Source organism: Myotis brandtii, unplaced genomic scaffold (genome assembly GCF_000412655.1).
Source record: "Myotis brandtii unplaced genomic scaffold, ASM41265v1 scaffold410, whole genome shotgun sequence".
Lineage (NCBI taxonomy): Eukaryota > Metazoa > Chordata > Mammalia > Chiroptera > Vespertilionidae > Myotis > Myotis brandtii.
The window spans coordinates 1,360,115-1,370,110 of record NW_005365764.1 but is presented as its reverse complement, the minus strand read 5'-3'; positions in this window follow the sequence as shown (position 1 = coordinate 1,370,110).

The following is a 9,996-nucleotide window of genomic DNA, read 5'->3' as shown; positions in this document are numbered from 1 at the left end:
GGCTCTTTGGCCCCTTGAGTGTGGCTCTTCCACAAAATACCGACTTCTGTGCATGGGCCACGAAGTTTCAATCGCACTGTACGTGCGTGCCCGCACATGGTACTTTGTGGTATTTTGTGGAAGAGCCACACTCAAGGGGCCAAAGAGCCTCATGTGGCTCGCGAGCCGCAGTTTGCCAACCACGGGGTTAGGGGAGCCGCGACCTGGGTTCCCGCCCCAGCTTTCCGCCCAGGGCTGTGGCTTTGGCTCAGTTACTTACCATTGTTGAATCTCAGTCCCTCATCCAGAAAGTAGGCACCGTGACCTTGGAGGGGGTGAGGAGGCAGTGTGATGACCCGTGTGAAATACCGAGCCCATAAACATCAGCGATTTCTGTTATTGTAGTTAATAATGGCTATTCCATGGCCTTGAGATAATAGGCTTTGAAACTTTTATTAAGAATTTGTTTTGTATTGATGAAATTCTCCATCGAGCCCCGCGCTGCCCAGTAGAGTAGCCTTGAGTCGCATGTGGCTCTTTACACTGGAATGGACTGAAATCAAATCAAATGAAAAATTCAGCTCCACAGTCGCACCCGCCACATCTCAAGTGCTCAGTGGCCACACGTGGCCGGGGCGGCCATGCTGGACCGCACTGACTGTTCCCCAGGGCACCATGCTAGACCGGAGTCACTGGAGTTTTTTCACATTCGTTTCCTACTGTTCATGAATGTCTGTTCCTGGCTGCATAGTAGTCCATGGTGTGGCTTGTTGGTTTTGAGTCTTCGTTGCTGGGCTGTTGGAGCATCTTCTGGGCTCTGATTGGCCCACGGGTGCTGTGACGCACTCCAATTGGTGCCAGGCAGCAAGGGGCGGGGCTCTGCTTTTCCCCATCTGCCCTGGAGGAACTAGAGGGGCTGCCCCCTCAGTCCCCAAGTGCATCCCCTCCGCTGGCTCACCCACACCCTTCACCTCACTAGGAAGAAGAGGGACATGCTTAAGGCAGCAAAAAACGAGCAATAGTGTCCCACCCTCCACTGAGCCCCACCCCCAGGGTCCCCCCAGGGAGCCCGCAGGTAGCCTTGCTTGTTGGGGAGTGAATACCATAGTGGGGGGCTTGGCTTGGCCTGGCTCCCAAGGTCTGTGCAGGCCTCCAGATCCCAGTGAGGGTCTTCAGGCTTCCAGAAGGGCCCAGACTAAAGTTGGGGAGACTCCAGGGTAGGGGTGCTGGGTCCCAAGTCAGGGGGCAGCTCCAGGAAGACCTTGCAATGGTGGGTGACCATCCTGTGACGGGTAGGTGGGGTGAGTGTTGGGGTGCTGGGGTGATGCCAGGGTGGTGGCCCGAGCCTCTCCTCTAGCCGGGCGGTCCACACCCTCCTTGCACAGTCGCGGGCAGAGCCCTGGGTGGGAGGCCGTGGGCAGGACCGGCCAGGGAAGTGACCCCCTGGGCAGTGGGCAAGACGGATAGGGAGAGCCGAAACCGGACCTGCTGATGTGGCCCTTTCTGCTCACAGCGGATCATAAAATATGGCTCAGATTTTCATTACGGGCTCTATCGATTATCTTCTGGGATGGATGAATTATAGAGAACATTAAATTTTTTTTAAAAAGCAAGTGAGAGAGGAAATATCTGAATGAGTTGGGGTGGTCGATGGCAGAAAGGGCTGAGCCACCAAGCCTGCATGGCCTCTGACTCCGAGCAGGGCGAAGACCAGACCGCTCAGGGCAGCGGCCTCTTGCTCCAGCTCCCAGCCTCCCGGGCCTCCCGGCCTCCCTGGTTCCAGGCCTCCCGGCCTCCCTGGGCCTGGCCTGCCAGCAGGGGAGGCCATTGCTCCCCTTTGCTCCCCTCGCCCCGTCCCCTGCAGGGAACTGCCTAGGTCCTGGGGAGGCAGACAGCGGGGTTATTCACAGGTTCTGACCCAGGAGGAGGGCCTCGCCCAGGCTTCAGGCCTCTGTGGCTGGAGGTGGGCCCCAAGCTCAGCTGCTTTCTCCCCAGGAACCTCCTGATTCTGGAGATGCTCCCTGGCCAGAGGGAAAGGTCAGAGGGCACCGTTGGCCTCCTGGGGTCAGGACCAAGACAGGAACTCCCGAGGAATGTGGCCACCTGGGCCTGGGGGCCACCTCAGCTTTTCCAGCTTCTTGTTCCTTCCATCCGTTGTCCCTGGCTCAGAGGATTTCCGTTTCCCTCTGTGAGCGTGGGGAAACGTGACTGGGTCCCACTGCTGCGCATCTCAGTCAAGTTGGAAAGGAGGGCCTCCTGAAAGCCCACCGTCCCTGGCTCCCCCCCGCCCGCCCCCCGCCAAGCAGCATAGTGCCTAGTGTCAGCCCGGCCTGGGTTCACCTTGCTTCCGAGGGTGTGACCTTGGGTGGGTCACATCCCTCTCCGAGTCTTAGTTCCTCAACTGTCCAGTTGAAATAATAACCTATCTCATCGGATACTTGCGACAATCGTATGTCTTAAGGTATTAGAATCCTTAGTACTTAATAAACATCCTTCCTCCTCTGCTGCGGCAGGGTCTGGAAACCTTCTCCTCTTCTCTCTTCATTTAGCCTGTTTGATTTATTGTTGTCTCCATTTGACAGATGGGGAAACTGAGGCATAGGGCGGCGAAGGTCATTTGCCCAGGGTCACACAGCTTGTCAATGGCAGAGCCAGGATTCATACCTGGCGGTCTGGGTCCTGGGTCCAAAGCTCCTATATTAACCCACTAGGTTATGCCGCCCCAGTGATCTGAAGGGGGGCGGGGGCGGAGGGTGGCATATGTGTGCGTACACCTGTGTGTGTGCTCATGTGCCTGCCAAAAGCCGTGCCCTCATGTGGGTGTCCGGCTGATCCCACTTATGACCCCTCCCCTACTATATGTGGCCACCTCATGTGCAGCGGGCCCAGCATTTTCTGGGCCCTGCTCTGGGTGGAGCGTATCTCCACCCCCACGCCCTCCCCCTCACCCTGGCTTCACCTAGGCTGCTGAGAAAAGGTGGTGGTTTCCATGGATATCGGTCTCCTCTGGTGACACGCCCTTTTTTGTATGACTCTGTTCCCTCGAGTTGATTGTTTTTGGCACACAGCTCTGTAAACTCATCCAACAATTAAAAAGGGGGGAGGGGTGGGACAAAAGGGAGGCAGATCGTCACTGCGGGGTGAGTGACACGCGGGAGGGCCTCTGGGGTGTGGGTCCCCTCTCTGTCCCCGGCCAGCAGCAGGGCACCAGCGTACGCACAGAAAAGGCGGGCTCTCGGGGGTCCCGCTGGTGAAGTTCTGAGAATTCTTCCCTTGCGTGTGAGCTGCGTTCTTGCCCCATTTCTCTCGCCCTCAGAAACCTAAAGGGGCCCCTTCTCGGTGCCAACCTGTCCGTCTCCAAAGGCCACCTGACGCCGGGAGATGCCGGCGTGGACCCATTTGCATACGAGCTGCCCTTGTTTTGGTTAATTGTGTGTGTGTTTGCCCTGTTTGTGTACCTACCATCAAATACCGGCTGCGCTGGGCGTACCCGTCGTAGGCTGTGTGAGATCACAGATGAAAAATGCAGTGAAAAACACTTTCGTGCCACGACACATCGTGTTGGATTTTTGTATTAAGATGTGGATTTTTTTATTGTTTTTTTTTTCCTTTTCCATACAGCCCTGGAGTTGGGCAATGTGCACGTCTGTGTTTTTGTTTTCACTCCGGGTGGTTTATGAAATCTGCTCATTAGGGCGCTGTCCTCTCCCCACCTCCAGCCTGCCCTTCCACCCCTTTTTCCGCTCAGTGTAGCTCTTTCCCCGACACCTCCTTTGGGGAGGATATGGGTGCACCCCCTCCCCCCCAACATACATTCACGCAGGTGAAAACAGGTTCCTGCCGCCTGATTCTCAATCCCGGCATTGCAGTAGGAGGTCCCGCTGTGGGGGGAGGCAGGAGAAATCTCTGCCCGCCCCCCGCCCCCACCCAGGATAAAGCCCCATCGCTTGCCCCTTGTCTGGAGAGAAGAAACGGAAGTTGTCCCATCCCCACTGCACCTCCTCGCTTACGTGGCCCTCTCCTGGGTGGCTCACTGGTCCCCAGGTAGGTTTCGGGGTTCTCCTGCTCACCAGGGGGTTCCCTGCAGGACTCGTCCTCTCGCACTTGGAGCCGAGCCAGGAAGGCCTTTGCCTTCCCTCTGGTGTGACCTCTGGTGCTTTCTGGTGGCTCCGGGACTTGTTTGGAGGGCAGAGCTGAGATGTAGGAGGGGAAATGGCATTCGGGGTGGTTGGGTGGGTGCCCCGATCCTGGGCGGGGACAGAGAGGAGCTTTCCAGTGAGCTGGGCCTTGGAGCCGTCAGCCCCGAGCCCAGGCCCGGCTGCAGCACTTGCGAGCTGTGACCTTTGGCACGTCCCTCTGCATCTCTCGCCTGCCCTTCCTCATCTGTCCACAGGGACCAGAAGCTTCCTACTTCGAGTTGCCAAGATTCGGTGCCATCACTTGGCATGGTGCTTGGCAAATAGGAGGCGTCCAGTCAGTCGGCTTAGTTCGCACACAGGCCCTCTGTCCGAGGGGGACAACCATTCGGCCAAGGGTGCCCCCCGCTCCCAGCATGCTCCCTGGCACATAGTAGGTGCCCAGCCAGTTCTTATTGGAATCATTTGGAGGAGGATCAAATAACCAAGCAGTCCCCTCGAACCTGAAAGTTATTCATTCCTGGTGCTAATGAAGGAGGGGGGAGAGACCAAGACGCAGGTTGGGGCTTAGGGGAACTGAACAGAATGGAGCGTGAAAGTCGCCAGTGAAGTGTTTTGTCGTCAGGGCGGGGGGTGAAGAGGGGTGAAGCTGCTCGGGTTCTGATTCTGATTCTGACATGAAATCAGGGTCTGGTTCACGCCAGTGGGGGGGAGGGAGTTGGGGGGAGGGGCGCAAAGCTGCTCGGGCCCATCTGATTCTGACATGAAATCAGGGACTGGTTCGGTCCCACAAATGCCCTCGCTGCCCACTGCGGGCCAGCTGGTGTGCTAACTGTTGGGGACGCGTGGCTAATTAGGACCTGGTCCCTGCCCTTGAGGGGTTAGAAACCCAGTGCTGGAGACAGCCTTGTGAGCAGGTGACTTTCATCGGGTGGGGATTTAAATGCAACAGGGAAGGTTGCATGAGGAGCAGAGGAGAGGGGCGTATGGGCCGGCTCGAGGTAGATTCTGGAAGGTTACCTTGAAGAGGCTGAAGGAAGAGGGCAGGATGTTTATGGAGCACTGTTAACGCCTTTCACATCTCTTGTGTTTTGTTGTTGTTTAAATATATTTTTATTGATTTCAGAGAGGAAGGGAGAGAATCATTGGTCGGCTGCCTTCTGCATGCCGCCCCCCCCCCCCACTGAGAATTGAGCCGGCAACCCGGGCATGTGTCTTGACTGAGAATCGAACCCATGACCTCCTGGTTCATAGGTTGACACTCAACCACTGAGCCATGCCAGCCGGGCTCACATCTCTTATTATTGATACCCCCACCCCCACCCCCACCTGCTCAGTAGGAGGGAAGAAGCTGCTGCCTCCATTTGACCAGTGAGGGCACTGGGAGACGAGATGGCTCGTCCAGCAGCCCAGGGTGACTTAAGTGGCAGAACTGGGACTCAGAGCCATGGCTCCTGATTCTCGGCCCAGCGGCCCAGTGCTATTTCTGTCACTGCGCATGGCTCTCACACCTTCCCCCTGAGCTGCTGGCCAGAGAGCTCCGTGCTCTGGGCTTGCACCTCCTGACCGGGATCCTGCTGTTGCCACAGCCCCAGGGCCTGTGCGTGGGGGGGCCCGTCCATGGCAGACCCCGGGGCCTGTGCCCTGGTTTGGTAAATGGGTCAGGCCACTTGGTAGGGGACAGTCCCTGAGCTTGGCCACACCCTGGCAGGGCTGAAGGATGGCAGGAATGGGGAAGACTGAGGAGGAGGAGGAGGAGGCGGCGGCCTGGCCACACCCTTTATTCAGTTGCTCTTGCTGCCCGGGGCATGCCTCTCTGTTGGCTGGAGGAGGCCAGGCAAGGGCCTGGAACACCCTTTCTCCATCACTAGGACCCCCTTCTGAGCCAGCACAGAAGACCCTGGTACGGTTCATGCTCATCATTCCTGGTGATCAGACTCTGGTCTCCCAAGGTCCTGGCCAAGGGTCAGGGAACAGGCAGTGTTTCTCCTGACCCTTTCTCTGGGGAATGTGTCTGCCTGGCGGGGGGCAGTGTTGGCCGCCTGCAGCAGATGCTGCTCTGAGCGAGTGGGGGGCGGGAGGCAGGGGTCATTCTGATGGTGTTGGAGTAGAGCGCCCCCAGCAGAAGAGAGTTCTGGGGGTGGGAGCTGTAGGTGGTCTGAGCCACCCCTGCCTCTACCCAGAGGTATTGGGTGGGTGAAGGGGCTGCCCAGGGCTTTTGGGGAATCTGGACCAACAAGCAAGGGAGTGTCAGAGCTCAGAGGAGTGAGTCTCCCAGTGGCCCTGAAGTTCCCATTAAAGTGTTTTTTCCTCTTTTTTAAAGAAAAAAATATTCCCAAACTGGAAAACAAAGGAAATCCACTTCCCCCAAATCACACGAAACTCACATTAGGGGCCTGGCGGAATTCCATGGAAACCAGGAAACCCGCCGTTAACCCTGTGTGCCGCTGCAGGGTGGGGTGGGAGCCGGCGAGCCCAGCCCCGGCCCAGGGTCGCTGGCCCTCCGATGGCTTTCCCCAGGGAGCTGGTCTCCCAGGCATTGCCCCGAGCAGAGGCGGGGTAGAGCCCATGCTGGAAGCTCTGGCCTTCAAAGCGCCAACTCCCCCGTCCACTTATGGCCCAACCTTGGGAGGCAGCAGAGGAGGGGTTCGTGTACTCCGGGGAGGCCCTGGGGGAGCCAAGGGCTGGGCCAAGTTGGAGAACCTGCCGGGCAGCTGCCCACACCATGCCGCACAGTGGAGTCAGGCCAAGCCCACTCACTTCAGGAACATCGAGGCGCCGCAATCCCCTGGCTGGCAGGGAGGAAAGGACTGGATTTCAGCACCTCCCTCCCTGATGCCAGCCTGTAGGCAGGGTGGGTGCAAGAGTGGACAGAGGGCCCCCCCCCCACCCCGCCCGGTACCCCTCTCTCACATCCAGGAGGCTGGGCCGCGCCAGGCCTGGGAGGTTGTGCGCCGAGGTCAGTAGCGTCTGTCTATTTGCACACACGTGGGCTAAGTTTTCTAAAAAGGCCGAAAATATTTACAGGTTTGAAGTTGAAATGCAAACAGGAAAAGCCCTTTAAAAAGTGAGTGTAGTGGATATTCAAAACAGGAATCACCATGGAAACACCACAATATTTGCTTAAATTGATACAAAGGTTGCCGGTAGCAGGGCATCAACGTTTTTTGGCCGCATTTTTTTTTTTCAGGCCCAGCGTTTGAAGTTGAAATGCAAACAGGAAAAGCCCTTTAAAAAGTGAGTGTAGTGGATATTCAAAACAGGAATCACCATGGAAACACCACAATATTTGCTTAAATTGATACAAAGGTTGCCGGTAGCAGGGCATCAACGTTTTTTGTTTTTTTTTTTTTGGCCCAGCACCTATAACAAATGAATCTCAACATCCCCCTCTCTGGGGGGGGGGGGCACACCCTCTTTTCTTCTCTATGGGAAGGGGCGCAGTCCCAGAGGAGAGGGGGAAAGGAAAAGACAGGAAACCAAACTCCATGCCGGGAGCTGCAGGGACACCTGTCGATTCCATTTTTAGAGACTCCCATAGGCCACCGGGGGTCCTGGGAGCAGCTGGGAGCTGGTCGAGGGACAGTCTGGAGGGTGCGGGAGGTTGGGGAGCCCGAGGGCTGGTCCGGTTGCCTGGGTCTGGGTCTGACCTGGTTTCCAGCGTTGGCTTGATCCACTGTCACACTGACCTTTCACCCCCGGTGCCGGGCCTGGGGTGTGATTGCTTTATTGTTACCTGGGGTGACACCTGACGGTCTATCATGGTTTCTACCTGTTCGATTTCTTTGTTAGGTGTGACCACGGTGTAGCAATTGGCTCATAATTGTGCCACGGGTGCGCTGGTCGTGGGGTCAGGCGTGGCACTCGCCGCAGCAATGCCATCTGCTGATTGGCAGGCAGGTCCGAGAATCGCTTACCTTGCGCACGGTGCCAGGCCTTACTCTCCGTGGCCCTTCTCCCCGGAGTCGCTTGGTGGGTCTCAGCTGCAGCCTAATCCTCCATTTCCCTTCTCATTTTGTAGGCGAACAGACCTCGCTGCCTGAAGGCAAGGACTCGCGCGCAGCCCACCACCTCCCCGCGGCCTCGCTGTCCCTCCCGTAGAAGGGGTCCCGCAGCTGCAGGGTGTGCTTTGGCATGGACTTCGGACCCCCGGCCCTTGGGAAGCAAAGGTAGCTGCTCCTGATTCCCGACGCCACTGGGAAGCGTGGGTAGGGGCTGTGGTCGGGGGGTGCAAAGAGGGGCTGCCGAGGCCTTTCTCAGTGGGCTGTGACCCGGACGGCACCCTAGGTGAGAGCGAGAAGTGGAGGACTGAGAAAATCCTCGGGCACCTGTGTCCCGGCCCCGGCTGGGCCGTTCACTCACTGCTCTCTCCCCCTCTGGATCCCGGCTCCCCACCCGTAAAGGAAAGGGGTTTAAGAGTCCTGCCAGCATTCCCCTGGATGGCACTGAATGGTGCCAGCAGCCTGCAGGCGTTCCAGGGGGGCCTGGGCTCTAGCAGACGCCCTGCCTGGGGCTAAGCATCAGGTCATGTCTCAGCGGCATCTCTGAGGACGGTAGGTCCAGCCCGTCCGCAGACCCAGCGGCTGCTGCTTCACCCCGAGCTCCCGTGTGGCTGGGCGGGGCTCTCCCAGGTGGGCCTGCAGCCCGGGCAGGACTCACCTTAGAGCCGAAGCCACAGGTGTCTTTTAAAAACCCCCCACACATTTTATTGATTTCAGAGAGGAAGGGAGAGGGAGAGGGAGAGAGAGAGAGAAATATCAATGATGAGAGTGAATCTTGATCGGCTGCCTCCTCCACGCCCCACACTGGGGATGGAGCCCACAACCTGGGCATGTGCCCTGACTGGGAATTGAACCGTGACCTCCTGGTTCATAGGTTGACATTCAACCACTGAGCCACACCAGCCAGGCCCACAGGTGTCTTTTGATCCAGGCTCAGGAATCGCCCCTTGCCTGAGGAAGGTCATGTGTGCCAGGGACGGGTAGTCCAGGGGCTGATACTGTCCGATGTTTACCCTCAGGTATCACATGTGGTTTTCAGGGTTGGGGCGGGGGGGTTGACACATGATTGGTTACTTTTCACATATTGATCATTATTCAGTGTTCTCTTATGATCCTGAGGGAACCAGCCTAGAAGGGTTGGGCTTCGGTAAAGGTGATAGGCAAGGTCTTAGGGTAGGGGGTGGGGCTGAGGGCCTGGAGAATGGCTGGGAGGGCAAGGCTGGGGGCCACCCTCTGGTGTGTGCCAGATGGGGGTCAGCAGCCCTGGCCCCCCTCCCGCGTGCTCCCTCCCCAGGGGCGCTGCAGGCAGGCGTGTCCTGCTCCTCCCTCCGAGGCCAGGCTCGGCACCTCTGGACTTTGAACTTCTGGGGAGGAAGTACTTGCAGAGATGGTGCCGTGGTGCCCACAGGGGATTGAGTGGTTCCCAGAGCAGCAGGCCATGCCACCTCGGGGGCTGTCGCCAGCCTTAGCTACAGCCCAGGGATTTGCAAATCAGATGTAAATGTGGCCTTTGGAGCAGCCATGGTGCTGGGGCTGTTGGTCCTGGCGTCCAGCACGCAGTCACACTCCAGGACTGGTCTGTCCACTCTTGGGCCGTGCCGCCGTGGTCCCTGATGGCGGGGAGGGGGCCTGTGGAGACTCTTGGCTGCCATCTTGCTGGGTTTCGGCACCAGCACCTGCCCATCTCTACCTTCCTGGGCTCTTGCCCGACTCGGCCTCCTCGGTGAGCATGGGTCCTGGGCCGGCTGGCCATGCCTTCGAGCCTCTGGATGTACTCCCTTGCGCCCTGACATCACAGGTTGCCCAAGTGCTGTGGTAACCCCGTCGAGGGGGCACCTTTGCCTGTGCTGTTCTCAGTGGCAGGCCTTCTGTTTTCTTTG